The sequence below is a fragment of the Thunnus albacares genome, chromosome 22 (genome assembly GCF_914725855.1).
Source record: "Thunnus albacares chromosome 22, fThuAlb1.1, whole genome shotgun sequence".
NCBI classification, from domain to species: Eukaryota; Metazoa; Chordata; class Actinopteri; order Scombriformes; family Scombridae; genus Thunnus; species Thunnus albacares.
The window spans coordinates 22,097,322-22,116,948 of record NC_058127.1 but is presented as its reverse complement, the minus strand read 5'-3'; the positions used below and the strand labels follow the sequence as shown (position 1 = coordinate 22,116,948).

The 19,627-nt window shown below is 41.2% G+C and overlaps 1 protein-coding gene across 4 annotated transcripts in view; it reads right to left on the bottom strand.

The window, feature by feature from the left end:
* nrxn2b (neurexin 2b) overlaps window positions 1–19,627 on the bottom strand; it is a 714,140-nt gene that overhangs the window by 689,140 nt on the left and 5,373 nt on the right. For 3 of the 4 annotated variants that reach the window (XM_044341046.1, XM_044341049.1, XM_044341048.1), the window contains exon 1: window positions 9,641–9,926. The exons of the other annotated variant lie outside the window; for it this stretch is intronic. The gene's annotated coding sequence lies outside the window, so the exon portion shown is untranslated. Of the gene's footprint in view, window positions 1–9,640; window positions 9,927–19,627 lie in introns of those variants that run through there. 4 annotated transcript variants of the gene reach the window in all.

Below are 19,627 nucleotides of genomic sequence, written 5' to 3'. Positions count from 1 at the left end.
CACCTTGGTATAAAATTTAAATCCCTATGGACATGTTTGTCTGTCAAATCATGATTTTTTTTTTTAACCTAGCGCACAACACTAAAGGTGTGTGCACAAACTGTGTACGCTGCACCACACACGTTTTCCAGCCTTTGCCACCTGCAAAAGTTTAATGACAAGCAAAATGCTCTAGTCTTCAAATTTAGTGAAAGAACCCTAGCAAATCAATTCAAACCATAATTTATAGATGTAGAAATTACTTCAAAACGTTTAGTGATGGCCCACTTTGATAGGGTGCTGGCGAGGTTGTTACTACCACATTCCTCTCCTGTATATCTGTGGAAAACCAAAGAATGCTCAGAGAATACCATTATACTGTATCAAAAGCTGGCTCAGTACAACTGAGCAATACTGTACATTAGCAATGGAAAAATATGGGTATAATGATCCCATCATCCTCGGAGAGGAATGCTCCCTCCCGTGGCTGCTACACTGCTAACTGCCAGAGTCACCTGAGGACTCCCATAGGAAGATGAGACATGAAGCAGGAGGCCATCTGAGGTAACTGAGCTGGTGTAGCCCTTGCTGTCATCCTTTGTTGTTGTACTGCCAGCTAACTAAAAGCCAGCATCACAGGGGACTGGCACTGAGTACAGATAGTGGGAGAGTAGTGATGCCCAAGTTAATGATAATGATTTTAGACCAGTAGCATTGGCATCAATAGCGATGAAATTACTTGAATGTATTATGGTAGGGAACCTACGAAGTGAGGTAAAACATCTCTTAGACTCCTAACAATGTGCTTATAAAGATGGTAGAGGCACTGATGATGCTCCAAATACCACGACTCATTTTATTCTATAGCACCTTGAAAATCCTACAGCTTATGCAAAACTAATGTTTATGGACTTTAGCTCAGCATTGAATACTATACTCCCTCAGATCCTCTTAAACAAGCTGAAACAGATGGAGGTGAATCCCTATATAATCAGATGACATCATGCATTTCTCATAGGAACACAACAGCAGGTGAAAGTCAACTAAACTCTCTTTGACATACTGGCTACAACTACTGGAGCTCTTCAAGGCTGCATAAGCTCCCCCTTCTTTTCACATTATATACAAATGACTGTAGAAACCAGTACACAAACACCTACATTATCAGGTTTTCTGGTGATACAGCTATGCTCAGTTTACTGACAAAAGATTCAGACATTCTAATGCATAAGTCAGAGATAGAAGAGGTTGTGCAGTGGTGTGAGCGGCACAACCTGATGTTAAACGTCAAAACAAACTAAGTCGTCATCTCACTTTGATTCTCAGTTACAATAGGCTCATCAAGTGGAGTATGTTTGTTCAAGAATCAGTCAGTGTCTGCATTTTCTGTGAAGGCTCAGGGTCCATGGATTCGATAATACCACTACCGGGCAGCCATTGAATCTATTATTCGTTATGGCATCACAACATGGTTTGGTAACCTGTCTGTTAAACTCACAACTCAAAAACCTGATCAGAAGGGCTGGAAAAATAATTGGGATGCTGACCCCATCTTCTCTCCAGGAGATATTTGAGGAGACAGTGATGAGGCAGGGCCTTAGAATCACCTGTGACCCAAACCATATCCTTTACAAAGAGCATGAGCTGATGCCTTATAAAATTTTCCTTAGTTCCATTATCAATCAAACCACTGAACAGTAAGAAGTGTGTGTGTGTGTGTGTGGATGGGGTGGGTGCAATATCTTGGTTTAAGACATCTGTGCTGTATTTTGGTGTAGGGCATCATGCAATATTCTTGATGTGTATGTTTTTGTGTATATGGATCTGTGTATGATACTGCATGTTAACTGTAGTTTGATTGTACATGTATATGGATATATTGTCTCTATGGACAGGCTGTGTGCTGTTGTGGCACCTGTGTTCTCTTGAATGCCCAAGACAAATTTCTCCAAAGGGAGACAATAAACACTAATCTTATCTTATCTTAAGTTCACACAGAATGACAGCTAATGCCTTTTGAAAAAGTGGCTATGGTGCCACCAAAGGGAACTAGGGGGAAGGCAGCGCAAAGTTCAGCTGTCTCATCACAGCTTACCATCGCTCCCTGTGCACTTATCTGACAGCTGCTGCACGCCAGCCTGCCTGGCCATTCTTACCATACTCTATCTTCCTCTTTATCTTTACATTCAAATATTCTCTGTCACTGTCTTTCCTGTATTCCTCTTGCTGCCTCCTTCCCTTACTCCCTCTCACAGCGTGTTCTCCTTGCCTGACATAGGATCAATACGGCTTCTTCCTACCTCTGTGGCTCAGGTAACAGCGCATGAATTTAAAAATAATACCATCTGACTAGGGGGCAAAATACAAAATAATAACCCATTGCTCTTTTCTTTTTATCAATAGACTGTGATTGACTGAAGTTTAATCGTGTTTCTTCCAAGAAACCAGTCTTCAGGAGAGAACAAGCCTGAAAGCTCATCGACTTACACGTGATGAGCCCAACTGCCTCTGTGAATAAGAGTCTATGTTCCACATTAGTTATACTGGAGCAGGTTAATTAAAGATCAGATTAGACAGAATAGGCTGAATAAGGCAAATCATTTTCTGGAAAATCGTGACGTCACCATGGAATTCTTTCAGTCAGCCTTGCATTACCTCAGTCACTGCAGTGACACAAAAACAGCTCATTAAACTGATTGAAAGGTTACCAAAGCTAAATGGCTTGGGTATAGCACCACTGATTGATGAATTCATTGACTGATCGATTTTAGGGAGTGGTGCCACTGTTTCCAGTCTGTGAAAATGCTGATGCAGTGCAGTCACAGCAGTCAGACCATATTGATTCATCCTTTTTGCCTCTGATGAAAAAGCAACTTGAGTGCACATCCACATACATACCGTTTATACAAGAAGACCAGTCGCATGAGTGCTGAGAGAAACAAACATGAATTAATATGATATAAACATTTTATCTCTACTGCCATCTCTTCTTCTCTCCCCCCTTTATTTCTCCTCGCTCGAATTTCAGCTCTCAGCCCATCTAGACTATCCACTGAGGGACTGCTAACAAGATGTTGCCTATTAGATCCTGGGATGGTGGAAGTCTTTAACTACGATGTGTCATCAACATGCCCGCCTTTATAGCAGCTTGGCGATTGGAATATTCCCTTCCGCTTCTCCAATAGCAAACTAATTGAGGATGAGGGACTGATGATTAATTATCCCGTCCCTGTGCACTGTTTACTTAAATGATTGCTGCTGATGAGGGGTGATTAAAATTGAACTGCCACTCATATTCATGCTTGGTGTCAAGCATTGTGCAGATGTGGTGATATCAGCTATTTTGTAACTCCCTTTTTGCTGTTTGTAAAACACTGCTGTAATTCTATCAAACTAGTGATATCACCAGGAATGAATAGACTACGCCAAGAAACTGAGCTAAGAGATGATTCTGACATATTTCACACAAATGTTGACATTAGGGTTGGGCGATATTACAAAAATCTCATATCCCAATAAAGGTCATTTCATATCCAGATAACGATACCTATCCAGATACAGCACATTTTAATTCAATGAATAAATAGTTGGTCCTTGCCCGCCCCCCCTTTGGCTTGTTACTCCCGAAGCTTTTATTGCACTTACAGTAACGTAACGAGTGTAGCTGTCGTCAACGCAGGTATTTCACTTGGTTCACTGTCTCTGTGTGTGTGCTACACACACACAGAGGACTCAGTCCCACACGCAGTGAACCATAGAGAGCAGAAGAGAGTAGCGCAACCATAAATGACAGAAAAACACAGTAGAGACTCTCACACTGAGCTGAAATTAAATGACTGCACATAAATTTGGTAACTAACATAAATAAAGACAGTCTCTACTGCATTTTGCTGTCATTTATAGTCGCTGTCTCACTCCTCAGCTCTTTCTCAGTGTGGGCGGGGCTGTGCCCTTCGTGTGTGTGTAGCGTAGCAGAGGAGAGACAGCTGTGGAGAGTTGGAGAGTTGATGACAACTAAACTCATTCCGTTACTTTAAGTGCAATAAAAGCTTTGCAAGTAAAAAGCCAAGAAGGGCAATTTATCGATGAAATCCGCGCAAAAGATGGACAGACTCCAAAGGATGAAAAATACTGCCGTAAAGAGGGTGATATGCGTCACAACGAAATAAACAATAGAGCATAATATGAAAGACGTTTTTCTCTCATCACGAGATATATATAAAATAATCGCACAGCCCTCTATATTATATGCATTCTTTCTGACAAATCTTAATAGTATCAACATTATCATGAAAAAAAACTTCCTTAAGACATTACACCATTCCTGTTGTCGTAAACTGAAATATCAAATCAAAATATCAAATTTCATTTTAATCACTGTGCATGTCAAAAATGAAGTCAAAACATAATAACCAGAGTTGTTGTGTAAGGTTTCTTCCTCTCGACATTGATATGCACATTAGCTGGTAAAAGGTGTGCGCCAAGGACACAAACGGACCTACTGGATTCTAATTAGCATTCCATCTTCCCTCCATCTGCAGACGGAAACATGTTGGCCAAAACCACAAGTCTCGAGGAGAGTGTGGCCTGGCCCCTGTTTTTGGCCATTAGGCATTTGATGAATGTCCCCGGGAACGCCACACAGGGAGGGATATGTCGCCCAAGTGGCGGGCAGCCATAATGACTCGCTGCAGATCATATAAACAGATCAGTCATTGGCACTAAACTGTGGGTGACGCATCCCATAGAGGGGCAAGGCAGGCCGTGCTAACTGCTTATCTAGTTCACTTGGATTTATTATTTGAACATTTAAGCTATGCAATTCATTTTTCGTTATATAAAAAAAAACAAAAAACACCCAAACCACATACACAACAAACTGAATCACTGTAGAATGACTACACAGCATTGCAGCTACTTCATTACCACTCCCACACACACACAGTCATACAAATGAAACAGATGTTTATTGTTATGAGCCATTTGTTTTTATTTTATTCAGTTGTATTTAGATGCTCTGGTAATAGTGTTCATCTAACATTCATGTCAGTAACACAGTGGAATGAATTGAGTTCAACTGGAAATACAGACAAACAAGAAAATGGCTACAAAGACAGGATGACAAAGAGAGAGAGACAGAGTGTATAGTCTCTTGTCCACATTGCTGGATGCACCACAATTAAACACAGCCACTGCCTGTGAGAGTCAAAAAGCCCCTCAAGCTGCATTTGCCTTGAAATAAGACAGTGTTAAAACACGCTCAGTGGGGGAGGAGATACACAACAGACAGTTGGAGAAACCAGAGGAAGAAGAGGAGGAAAGGGAAGGATGGAGAGGCCGGTTGTTGAGAAAAAGCCAGAGGGACTGTCAAGCACAAGCTTTTTATTTGAATATTTGAATATTATTTGAATATCAAATGATAGCAATTTTCTCTGCCAGTCTGTCCTGCAGGACCCGCTAACACGGAGCGCTTTTGTGGAAGTCACAGTTACCACAGTGAATTTAAGCTCCACTTTACATAGCCCCTCTGACAATGAGCTCCAACCTCCTGTCTCGCCAATTTTTTTACCGACTTTCCATCCGCTTCCTCCTCCTCTTCCTCCTTCCGTCCTCTTTCCTCCTCCTCTCCAGCTAGGCATAATTCCTCATATAGCTCATATACCACACTTTCATGTGCAATCCACAGGTAAGATTAGCCCACTCATGCAGATCCATTCCATATGAGTGAGCTCACTTGATAACTGCAGACGTCCAGTTCACACAGCTACTAGGCTGCTCTTGCTAAATTATGCAAATGAAGTCGTCAGCACAAATAAGTGTATATCACCTTTTTAATGATGCACAGCCGCAAAAAAACAGACGCGTTTCAGCCCTAGGCTTTCTTCAGTGTCACTGAAACAATTGTGGGTGTGACCCCTATTAAACAGCAGCCAGGAGCCTGCTGGTGATTACAACCAGCTGATACAAATCAGCCAAACAGGCATCATCACAAAACTACTACTAACAAGAAAAATAAGAAAATTTAAGACAATTTAAGCCATAAGGAGATATATCACATTATGTGATTGTAACAACCAAATGGTGACCGATTGATTTACACACTAACAATAAAAATAGCTTTTTATTGTTTTAGTTTTGTGATGATGCCTGTTTGGCTGATTTGCATCAGCTGGTTGTAATCACCAGCAGGCTCCTGGCTGCTGTTTAATAGGGGTCACATCCACAATTGTTTCAATAACGCTGAGAAAAGCCTAGGGCTGAAATGCATCCGTTTTTTTGCTGCTGTGTATCATTAAAAAAGTGATATACACTTATTTCTGAGTGCTGACGACTTCATTTGTTATTTTGTGATTTTTTGGGTCGGCACCCATTACACTCTAAAGACTGTGAGTTGAGCACGCCAGTTCTTTCATCTTGCTAAATTATGCACAATAACATCTTACACACACATTTGTCTGCTATGCCGTGGGGCTTTTAATGCTTGGCCTCCTCAGTGCGCGAGTGTGTGTGCACTAAAACCCAAACCACGGCGGTGTCTCGACACAGTACTCGGAAATGCTCCCGACCCATCTATGATTTAATCCTCATTATACACGCCAACATCCTCCACAGAACCACCGTTACAAACCACAGTCTACCAAACCGATTGTAGGCCATTACAAGTGAACGTATTACTGCGGCCGTATTGTGCCAGGCAGAAATGTGTCTTAAGCGTATTTTGTGTGATCTACCGCTAGGTTCGAATGGAAAAAAGACAGCCAGTGAAAGCAGCCAATAAGTAAATGCAAAAACGGAGACATGCAAATACATAGATTCCCTGACAAATCTAGAAGCACAGAGAAGATGTCTGCAAAAACAGAAAACGCAACTGAAAGGAACTGTAAGGGAATTAGATGGATGGGCTGCGGTATATTATCTCAGAGTGATGTAATGCAGCACACACAGTTGATCAGTGGAGGCAAAGTGCTGTTTAGCTGATATCTGAGTAATGGCAAATCTGCATACATTTTTTCTTCAATCCTCAGGTGGCTATGCTAAACTATGCTAAACTGACAGAAGCCCGATTGAAATAAATGATTGTGCCCATGCATTTTCAGCTGTAGCACCTGTGGGTAACTGCTGTGCACTGTGTGTGTGTGTGTGTGTGTAAGTGAGAGCGAGAGAGAGACAGAGGGAGAGAGAAAGACAAGCAGACAGAAGGAGACAGATTAGATATGTGGTGCACACTGATCTGTGGCTACATACTAGTGTGAGTTGGTGCTAATTGCACCAATGCTAATGCATGCACAGCGCTTTCAACACAATATCTATACTTGTAAAAGAACACAGCTACTCTCTGATGGATAAATTACGCCAGTTTTCAGGCTCCTCAAGTGCCCCAAGAGCTCTGATTGATAGATGTGTCCAACAGTAATTAAACATTCCTAGATTTACACAGGACCTGATGATGAAGCAGTCATCACCACATCCAGAGCACTGAATCTAGCAGCCAGCAAGACCTAATACATACATATGTGGAACAGGGACAAGGTGAGTTAACCTGGTGGAAGAATATGAATTCTGGTCTCAAAAACACAAACTTCTGCATTTACATGCACAAAAATACACACTGCCCTATGTCAACCCCATCTTTAACAAGTACACACATGCAATTTCTTCTTGACCTCTTTTCACAAATAATGAGCAAGCTGTGTTGCATTGGAACTCAGCATGCCTCCAACATTAGGCCATAAGGCCTGGGCTAATTCAATTATAAAACCTTCACATACCAATGGGCAGCAGCTCTGCAAAAGGCAGCCTACACTCTGAGACATCCCTTCCCTGTAAACAAGAAAGATGATGTTTCCTGCCCACAGGCTAGGATCCATGAATACTCCCTCACATCCACTCATACTCACACACAAACACATACACCTTTAGTCACACACAGAAAAAATATGAGCACATTTACTATTGCCCATGCTGACACACAGAAACCCATAGGAGCATTAAGGTGGTGCAAACTAAGGCACAAACACACACCTGAGTAAGACGACCCTGAGTTCAAAAATGAAACCAATGAAGCGCACATCTGGAGATGATTGACCTTTTAATTCTGCACTACTGGGCATGTTTTATGTTCAAGACGTCGCTTGTCCAGTCATGACATCACTGATGAGCCACCACGGCTGTGCCACTAAGTTTGAGGCATTGAAAATGCTTTAGAAACACTGAAGAAGTGTCTAGGATAACTCCAACTACACTCACACCTCATATCCAGCCAAACGATCCCTTTTTTTGTTTTTGACCCTATATAACTTGAACCATCTTGAACCGTTATGAGGATTTCAGGTCAAAATCATAAACACCAAGACCTTTAAGAAATGTCACGGGTTCTCATCTCATTATTTCAAAACCAACACTACAGCATTTTGTTCTGTCGTGATGTGACTGGGATCCTACCCACAATAGTAGGTGCATTAGTTTAGTCATCTGATGAAAGCTGAAATACATTTTCCTTAAGTACAACTGTTTTCTTAAAACTTTGTCATGAGAAGCTTAACCAAAACAGTGCATGTATGATCACTGCCTCGTTCAGACTAAACAAAGCGTTGTCCTGAAAAAAATTAAACTACAAATACATATAGGCCTACACACACACCACAGCATAACACTTACAAACACAATCAGGATGAAAGTGATTCTTCGTTATCACTTTCTCAAGGATGCCACCACAACAATCACATCCAGTGCTAAGTGGCAGTCACACTGCAGGAGTGAGTGACATGTATGTCTCAGGGCCACAAATCCCACACGGATACTGCTCAGGTATTGTAATCCAGTTGAAGTACCAGATAATACAAAGAGTTTCCTGTCAAAGTGAAACATCCACCGGTCAGAAACACTGACACCTACTCTTACAGAATGATTCCCAGTATGAAATGGAAGCACACTGTGTGTTATGACTCAGATAAAGGCCACCACTTTGGGGTTTTTTTCCCACCTCTACTAACACTACACTAAACCACCAAACAACAACAACCACCACCTGACACAGCCAAACAACACAAATCACCTCCACACGTGTTATCATTTATTTTCCCTAATTATGTCTCTTTCTCAGGACTGTGTAGACTGCTTGATTGGCAGTCATTAGCAAGGTCTTTTAAGTTAATTTTTATCCTTTGTTTTTTAACCACATGATATAGTAGGATAGCACATGCTTATTTGAGTCTTACACGTTTGTAGTTTGGTGTAATAGCTCCACCCAACTTCAACCCGCACAAAGGTCTAATTAGCCATTATTGAAAACACCTGTTTCCTTACTTCGACCAAAGACTAAAATAGTTTTCCTCGTTTTAAAACGACGCTGAAGTTTTTTTCCACTACTTACGGCGCTAAAAAGTATCAGACATCACTGTACAAGCATTGACGTTGTTCATTCAAGCCAGTATGTCTGTGTATGAGATTCAAATTACAAGTGAAATGACTTAGTTAGTTTTTCTCTCGACGTATTTTATCGTTGCTCAAATTTACGTTAACTGCGTCAATGTTGAACAAAATTGCGAACTCAAAACTCAACGTTGAAATGTTGTAATCCGACTGTAAACACAGTTTCGGTGGTTTTGAGTACAAAATGCAAGTAACTGTATAAAAATAAACTAGTAAAATGGACACTCACCAGTTCTACGTGCTGCACTTTGATATCCACCTCCATGAAAAGCGCCATTTTGTACGCGCGTCAATTTCAAACAATTATGCTAGGTTAGCAATTTAGGCATAACACTGCTCGAACACTTGACCTTCCGCACTTTTACTGTCCATTTATATCGAATATATCCATTATTTGAAAGCACTTCGCTGCGTTTCCTCCATAGTTCATCTTCTTTGTAATTTGTCTTCTTCTTGGAACAGACGAACGCGCCGAACTGGGCCAAGACAACTACTGTCTCGTGACCCCAGGTGAAGGCGGGACTGTACCATTATGGGAGCGGCTGGGAGGGACCGCACATTTACTCAAATCTGCTATCACAGCTACAACCCAGATTGCTATAACACTCACTATGGTCATTCTTGGCTTCACGTTGTTTTTAGAGACCAGTTGACATTTATTCTAGCACTACACGAAATGTTACACTTGTGCAAAGGAAATAGACTATCAAAAGCTTTTGTGCATGGAATTTTAGATGCACATTCCTGCCTCCCAGAGACTGAATCTTCACTGTTTTTAATACTTTAATAGGTTCCCTGTAATACAATTTTCAGGTTAAATAATCACTTTTTTATATAAGAAATCATGGCTAGATTGAAATAAAATTTGCAGTGGATGCACAGGGGATGGGCAGTCTCTTTATTTCATTCCCAGTCGCACACTAAGGTATAGTACTGGATATAGGCTACAGTTACCTGATACAAAAAGAAATCTGTCAATAATTCTGCTATTCATACAACCTCTGGCCATGCCACGCTATTAGACCATCTTGTCAGAGTCAGTCTTGTAAATTTCATTACACAACTTGGGCCAATGTATATTTTAAGAGGTCCACTGTGCACTAAAGAAGAATTCAGCAGGAAAAAGAATAAAATCAGAAAATGGTCACATGCCATATTTGCTGAATTCAACTATGCTAACCAGGGAAAGCAAAGGGAGACAGATCTCTTAGCAATTTCAGGCAGGCAAGGAGCCTACAGCTAGCTCTGGCATACCCAGTCCTCTGCCCAACCCCTCCTCTCTCCTCTCAGGAGTCAGAGGCAAGGAAAAGGCCCGAAGGGTTGAGAAAGACATGCTCTGCAGTAAGCAGTAACATATTTAGCATTTAACACTGCACAGGAGGTAAAGGTCTCTGTCTCGAGATTTAGTCCCTCTTTTTCCTCTCTCTTTCTCTCTGTGCTTGCTCTTTCTGCTTTTCATCCTTGGTTATTAACATGACTATGAGTGACGCGTTCCTGCTCACATTGAATCCAGAGGCATATTCTGTGCCCTCTTGGCATCTTGTGACTTATTGTCTCCTTCCCGTCTCTCCCTACTGGCCCTCCTCCCTCTCCTCTCTCCTCTAATAGGAATGGATGATAGCTGCATTCTCCTCTCTCCTCCACATGTCTTCCTACAACAGAGCAACTGCCCCCACACCCTGCAGCTCACCATCCCATCTCTCTGTGGATACTTCCCCCTGAGTCCTCGGGCTGCCTATTTGACGCAGAACAGTCAGTGGAGCATTTGAATGAAGGACGGGATGGTGTGGTAACGATAGGCCAACTGAGGAGGCAGGCAGATAGAGCGGAAAGAAAAGCCTCAACCCACATGTGGGATTCATCTGGGTATTCTCTTCACAAACCTATGAATTGGGGCCAGAATTTCTTTCAGAATTGATACAAAATTGGGCAATAAAATAACAAAATTCTGATGCACTGTGTAAGACACTACATGGGTCAGGAAATATAAGAGAGAGCTCAGGAGACACAGACCAAAGGTCAGGATTTGGATTTAAACCAGCAAAATGATAACCAAATTGCAGATGAGCACCAGCCTGCTGGACTATTTGGTTTCCCCCAGGAAATGAGTGCTAGAGGTGAACTTTCCAGCCACCTGTTTTCCTACCTACATAAACAAGTGCATTAGCCATTCCCAAGGCCTGAGTAAATTCATTAAAGCAGCAGGGAGTGGGCCAGGGGGAGACAGATAACCCCTCCTTCCAACTGACTGACAGCCAAGGTGAGTCAATGTCAATCCACAGGTTGCTCTGCACCCTTACCAAACCTCATTTCCTCTCTTTCTCTGTCTGTCTCTTTTTCTGGTAGACTCTCACTGTGTTAAGTGGATAGTTTTTCTCTCCCCCTCTTCCTCTCCTTCCATTCCTTCCTCCCTCTTACAACATCATCTCTCCTCTAAAAATCACTTCCATTACTTTGTCCCATTCTCTCCTCATTTCTTTCTATTGTCATCATTTCTTCTTTCACCTTTCCCTAATTTCTGTAGTTTTTATTTGCCCTAGGCTAAAATTGAGTAGAAGCAATCTGTGCCCCAGACTGACTACACTTCAGCCTGCTACTGTGTGTAGCTGCACATAGGTGGCATGACTAACTATTGCTCCATAAACAGATGCACACACAGATTAGGTCACTGCAGCAGTCTATAAGGGATGGTCAATTAGGGATATTCTTCTCCATGAGAATACAGTTATTCTCATGGAGAAGAATGTATGCATGGATGCGATACATACATTTTGTTATTTTCATGCAAAATCCTAATTTCTTTAAGCTTAGCTATTTTGTTCCTCTATGCGTTGAGAAAATTATCCTACTTCTTAGGCTCAAAAAACTTTTAAAACCAATTGAAAATGTCAAATATACATTGAAGCTTAAAATAACACCATTTCCACAGCTTTGGAGAAGTTTCCATTTTGGAGATACAAGGTTACATTTGTAGGATGGTGCCTCACACAAGAGTGAAACACTAGTTACAGAGTTAGTTTTGTTTCCTACATCACCCAAAAAACACCAAAAGTCAGCGGTGTAATGATCACTTTAATTGGTCTTGCTTCCCTCCAGGACGTTTGCATTATCACACTGATGTGTTCTAAGTGTTAAGATAGGAAAGAGAACATGAGGTAAGGAGACAGATTGCTTTTGCATGTACACACAACCTGCAAACACAAACATGAATACCACCTTATACGGTTTTTGCCTTTGCCTCCTTCCCACCCTCTCACCTCTCTCCCTCTCTCTTTTGCTGTGACACCCAGCAGCTGTCCCTGTGCCGTGCTGTTGCCTATCAGGGCCATCTGTAGGGGTGGGAAAGGCATCAGCTGCCACATCAGCACACTGACTTTATCCTTCCTTAGGTCACAGGTGGTGCCCGGGGACATCAACAGGGCACACGCATGCACAAAATGTATATACATGCTGATATGCATATGGATTCATATGCGTATAAAACTTTCTCTAAAAGGACATGTAAGCACACTAAAGGATGTGATCATTCTTGCTGAAATGAGCATTGTAGGGACTGTCATGCAACTGTGTGTTTGTGCAAAATGTATTAATCCTTTTTAATGGACACTTAAGATGTCATTTTCAAATTTGATGTAATCTAATCTCTTCTGATGCATTCTTGCACACACACCTACCGCAGGGCTGTACTGTTATTGCACATTGAGCACAATTGCTATCTTGTAATAGTCCATAAATCACTACAGTATTTCCTTCACGGAAAAGCTTCTGACACTGCACATGCCATGAGACAAAATTTATGCACTTCAAAGAGCTTACGTAGATATTCCGCAGCTACCTTAAGTGCGTTAAGAGGCTTGGGCTTAACACTCCATGACCTCATCACTACATTTACACCATGACCTGACGCAAAACCAGCAGTCCAAAACATCAAAGGGCTCCAGTCAGCAGTTCTCCCCCTAAGCCTCGATTATTCCAGTCTCAAGTCTAGCTTGATTTTCTTAAAAAGAAAAAAAGCAATGCTAGATGCAAAGCAAAAGTGGGGTAAAGGAGAAAAGACAGAGGTAGTGGGACGATGTGGTGGGAGAGGAGAAATTGCTGTACTGTCATCACGAGGAGAGCTAAGGGCTGTAAATCAGACATAATCATAATAGTCTTTTCCCACAAGTGCCGCAAGCCCTTCCCACTAGCTTCACACAAGTCAATAATTAATAAAAACAACAGCTTAAGCCACCACCAGGCCAAGATACACACACACAACTTTTGTATTGTATTTAGAAATGGGCCTGACTGGGTCGTTTCATGGCTGTTTACTTCCTGAGACCTGCCATTAATTTCTGCAACAACAGTGAGTAAAAATATAAGCAGTGTCAGGAAGGTAAACAACAACAGGGCCAACCCAGAGTCATAATTAGAGGGAGAAAGAGACAGAAAGGTGGAGGCAGAGAGGGAGGAAAAAATTGGAACATAGTGTATGCAGTTCAAGTCTCCCTCAACCTACATATACAGACACACACCTCTAATCCATCATACAAAAGCCAGAGCAGCAGTCCTTCTGCAGGCAGCTGTCCAGGGAGCTCCACCAACAACAAGCCCAGAATACACACTATGTCTATGGTAGATACACTTTCAAACACACACAGAAAGTGAGAACTGTGATAGTGTGTGGAACTAGGTGCTGAAAGAACAGCTCCTCTGTGTGGAACAGGAAAGAGTGAGTAGCAGTCCAGGATCTGGAGCTATCCAAGGTGCTGAAACCCTCTTACTCCCTCATAGAAAGCTGGCTGGTTTGGAGAGATGGAAGAGCAGAGGCAGAGTGGGCTGCGTAGAGTGGCTGTCCAAGGTAGTGAATCAACAGCATGGGTCTCCTTTCAGCACTGGCTATGTTTGCTTGCACAGAGTAAGTCACTGTCTGTTACTGTGAATGAGACCACTGATTGAATATTCCTTTCCATGGACAGCAAAAACAGATTTGATCCATATGAAATTTTTATTTTTAACATTATCAAAGAAAAATAAAGTAGACGACTAGACTAGAATATAAAACCACTGGAAAACAATAAAAGTAACAGACTGTAAACACTTTTGCTGGCCTAGATTTATACATTTTTCAAGATATAAAATAACATGGGATATAAAGGTATCTATAGAAAAAAGGATAAATTACATCGTGCTTTTATATTTCACAAATAAAATATCTTATAAAGATTCAGCATGAGCAATACACAACATTATAACAGTGAAAAGAAAACACTATTTCTATTGCCAAAAAAGGTTAAAAAGTGCTATTGGAAGAGAGGTGCACTATGCATAAATGAATGTATAAAATCAATAAATGCATAAATAAAAAGGCTTAGCAGTGCAGCATTATTAGAGCACTGTGGACATACTTTACTTTCCATTAACACAGTACTGTGTATTGACTCTCTCTGATTTCTATTTAAAAAGTTGGTTTCATGTTCTCCAGAGCTGCAATGATGAAATATGAGTGCAACAGTTTACACTGAACCAATCGATGTTGGGAGTTTTGTAGCACAATTAATAGTCTAAATTTAATTCATTATTGATATCTATGCTTAGCTAACATCTACCAGCTATTTGTTAGACACAATGTTTTATCACCAGAGTGGGCAAATGATCTAAAAATGTTAAATGTACTGACTCAGTTTTTCTACAGAAATGGTGTTTTAATCCTGAATATGGAGCATATTAGCTATGTTATGCAGCATAGGTTACCAGGGTGATGATCTGCAGTTAAAACTAAGACACCTTTGTGCAATAGGAAGGTTAGCTCACTAACAGTAGTCTGGCTTTGTGAGTCAGGCAGACCTGTGTAGGAGAGACAAAATGTGTGTTGGTAGAGAACTGTCCATGGTGCTGAATTGACAACCGCTCACAATTCAGTGGCAGTGCTGCCAATGGACCGTGTGCACAAAGCATGTCCTTCCTTGTTGGTTATGGACTCCTCATGGCCTATCCCACAGTGCATCTTGCACTCATTGTTTCTGGTTCAGCTGCACTGCTCTGAACCAGAGAGGCTAGGAGTGGCAATGCACTGTGGAATGTGCCACAAGCACTAAATGATATCAAGGACGGTCAGAGAAATTCTCAGAGCCGCCACTCAGTATTTAATTGTAGTGGATAGAGGAGATCTGAACAAAAATAAATACACAAATGATAGTAAGAAAAGTGTGGAAAGTATTGCAAAGATAGTCACTGTTTGGTTGAGGGTTACGGATGTCTTTACCCAATACCCAATAGACAAATGAGACTTTGTTGAAAATATTTCTTTTCTTTACACTTTACCCATTGTGGCTTAGTAAAGCTTGAGCCTTGAGCTATGTATTTTCTTTTTAAGTAGGCTATTCAATATATGTTTTACAGTTCTCTCTCACACTCAAATATTACATATGCTTCCTACAACTGACTCGATGAACACACCACTCACTGGGCTCCCATTGGTCTTTCTTTCCAAATTTCAAACTGTGAAAACTATGGCAGCTGTTATGAAATGTTTTCCTTATTTTCCTAAATCCACAAAGGTTCAATTTTTTTTTATATATATATTAGCTAAAATGGCATGTTGTTTCAGATTGATGTTATATTTCATAATGTCTTTTCATAATGTCTAGTTTAAATAGGGGCTCATACTCCCCATATTTTGCAATCAGCAAGTTAAATATCTTAACACACACTAAGGTTGAGAAATGCATTTACATACAAGTGCAGTATGAATTTGAGGGAATGTTTTGAAAATCCCCTCTCTGTGGTAATTAAAGGTTATGTTAGTTAATATTAATATAGCAAAATACTGAGAATCTGATATATCCCAACAGGAATATCCGATCTCACATTCCTGTTTAATGTATTCAGACATCATCAACAAGAGAACAATGATGTCTTCTGACATTAATAATGGATGATTTTCAAAGTGCTGATGTGATCATTTTGCACATCTATGAAAACCCTTGGAAACTGTGAAAAGAGCCCACTTTAAGAATGCAGGGACTTCACTCCTGTTTCTTCCCTCCCTGAGAATACAAAAAGGATAAACTAGGAAGAAGATGGAGATGTTAATGTTAGAGGAGAGAGCAACACACTCACCCTCTCTCCTCATTGACTTGCTCCAGGCCACACAGGTGTGACTAAGCCTTATAGATTCATGGCTGATGGCGGAACAGGGTTAGCGAGTGAATAGTGGGTAACTGGAGCAAAGTGCCCGCCTTGCAAATAGCGGCATCCTTGGAGAAAATGGCTTGGCAAGAGAGAGAGCTTTCGATCGATAGTGCTCTGAAGAAGTTTGATAGGGCTTTGGTAGGGCTGACTTTTCAACACAGCATCTGTGTTCTGGAAGACCTAAAAGGTCTGCTGGGTTCCTATGATCTGCCTGTGTTTGTCTATGTTTTGGTTTTTTTTCTCATTTTTTCTCTTATAACCCTTCTCAGATTCTCTGTCTGCCTGGAAGCTGTTCATTGTGATAATATTGATCTTTCCTCTTACTATGTGGAGAACATTTTGCCTAACTCTTTCTAAAGTAATATTTGTTGTGTTTTATTAATGTTGAATAATTAAATTAATATTAAAGACATTTCTGATCTAACTGAATATAGTTTCAGTTCTACTGTGAGAAACTGGTGCTTGAGTGAAGACAAGTTCATACTACATGGAAGCAACTTGCTCAAAATTCAAATATCTGGGGTAAAAATTACTTATTGTACCCAATTTTGAATTATTTGGTTGTGGTGTCTGCAACATTATTCTAACTTAGCTCAAGCTGTTTATCAAGTGTCATATCAATCTTGTAATGTAACCTCCATTTCAGAAAACCAAAAAATGGTGACTGACCAACAGGCCACAGCAGTGGTGGAAATCCCTGATAGATTCCTGGGGATCTGCTTTGTCAAAACAGGCACAAGCATCTCTGCTGTTAATACCATCTGTGACACACACACACTTCCTGTCTCCCACACTCCACAGCTTGCTGTACACCGGGGGCCATGTCAAATCACAGAGTTATTCCAGGGACTCGCTGGGGAGTGGGAGGCGCAAGTCACCATACATGCCAGTCCCAAAACACCCAGGCCAAATGGTGTGTCACACTGGCTTGGAAGTGAGGGAAAACACTGATGAATCCTGGACTGCTCCATTTGGAAATGGGAGAGAGACAGAGAAAGAGAGAGAGAGAGAGACTTGGAAACCTGGTAAGTGCTAAACCCCCACAATTAGCACCATTGATAGGAAGAGTGGCTCTGATCCCAAACAATCAGATCTGGGTTTATTTAATTTCTGGGCCATGATTTGAGAAGTTGCAGCTTTGGGCATCTTCACACAGTTGAAACTAAACCAGTAGTGTACTAAAAAACTGATTAGTTGAAAAAGTATTGGCTCTAATAATATTTTACGTTGTATAATAACATGATTTTATGCAGCTTAGCAGTTCTGATGCTCATGCTGTGGTGTTTTTACACTGCACTTGACAATGATTCACTGTCAGTCACACAATCTGTCCAATAATGTGACATCATACACATGTGGTGCTGCTTTTCAATTTTTGTATGTGGTGTGAGCATACAAAAATTGGTATGTGAGCCACAATAGCTATTACTGCTCATCCTAACTCAGCAGTTCCTCTAGTTAAACAAATCACTACTGTTGGAGCTGTAAACGTATAGTAATCATTTTTTGTGTGGCAAAGGAAACAGCTAGAACATTAAAATCATATGTACTGCATATTGCATCATATCTCTTATAAAGTTGATCAAACTGGGAAATGTGATATAAAAAATAGGCTTATAACTTTAAAATATAACAATTAATTATAATGTCTAAAATCTAACTAGTAGGGAATAGACGCTTTGCATTTGGTTGTGAATAAGTAGTATACACTTTGAATCATTCCTTGAATTATAATTGAAAAGGAGCGTAGGAAAAAGACTTATTCAACAGCAGTGTACTGAACTGCTAAAAATGTCCAAGTATGGAGAGGGATGCGGTCCAAAGGACTAAAGAAAAGCCTGCACTGCATCAGAGCAGTTAGTCAGCAAGTCTCACTAAAGCTATCTGGATGGATGGTTGGATTGAAACGGCTGGACTGAGATGGAGGGAGGGACGGATGGTCTGTGACTCTGCTCTCCCTCCCTCCACTCACTCCTCCCCCTCTTTCCTCTCACCATCATTCTGACACATTCAGCCTTCATGTCTCCACTTTTCCTCTTCAAAGTGGAAAAGCGGCAGCCAAAGTGGCAGATTGGCACAAATGTGACACAGGACTCATTTCCCCCGACAAACAGGAAAGGGTCATCAATAGCGAAGCTGTTAAAACTCAAGTTTGGAGCAGGGCACATGATGCAAATAGAACTAACATCTTAGCTTCAACAATTTTCACCACAAAAAAAAAAAAAAAACAGAGAAAATGTGAAAAAAAGGAAATACAGTTACTGCATGAAAGCAAAATACATAACAACTATAAAAACACAATAAAGCTAAATGTGATTGAATCTGAGTGCCCATTTCATTTCTGTTTCTCCTTTGAATCACAAAATGGTGTCAGCAGTCATCACTCAATTGTGCTTCTCTATTCCTGGCTCATTACAACGGAGAGAATAGTGCTGGGTAATTGTTTGACCCTGCCTTCTCAACCTACGTCCTTGGCTGTTGAGAGCGCTCGACGTGAGAGTTCTATGGGATAAATGGCGGCTATTCCCACACTCTGCCCTGAGGCTGTCTGCAAACAGAGCGCCATCGTATTGGAGACAAGAGAAGCCTGACGAAGGTACGCTGGCTACACAAACCCATTGCAGGCCCAGGCAGCAGCACCACCACCTCTCTAAAAGGACCCATTGTGCCCTGCAAAAACCTTTCCCTCTCTGCAGTGAAGTGGCCATTGTGGCTTGCAGAATAGCCATCCCTCTCCATCGCCTGGCGGGGAAAGTACTGTTGTGCTGGAGCTGAGTGTGGCCTTGGTCGCAGCAGTAGACTGTATCTCAATATCATGACCCCCATCAGCCCCCGAGTGCCCCCTGTCGCTCACTCTATTCTTCTCACAGGTGGGGACAATCCAGACCTAATTTCAGCCAGTGAAAAGAGTGTAAGGAACAGCTGCATTCTGGTATTGGAAATAGTTACATTTCAGAATAGAGCTACCGTCTAAGTTTTTAGCATGTATAGCACAAGTTTGGACATCTCGTATTGATTTGGCTGCTGGGGTGGTGCTCTGAAA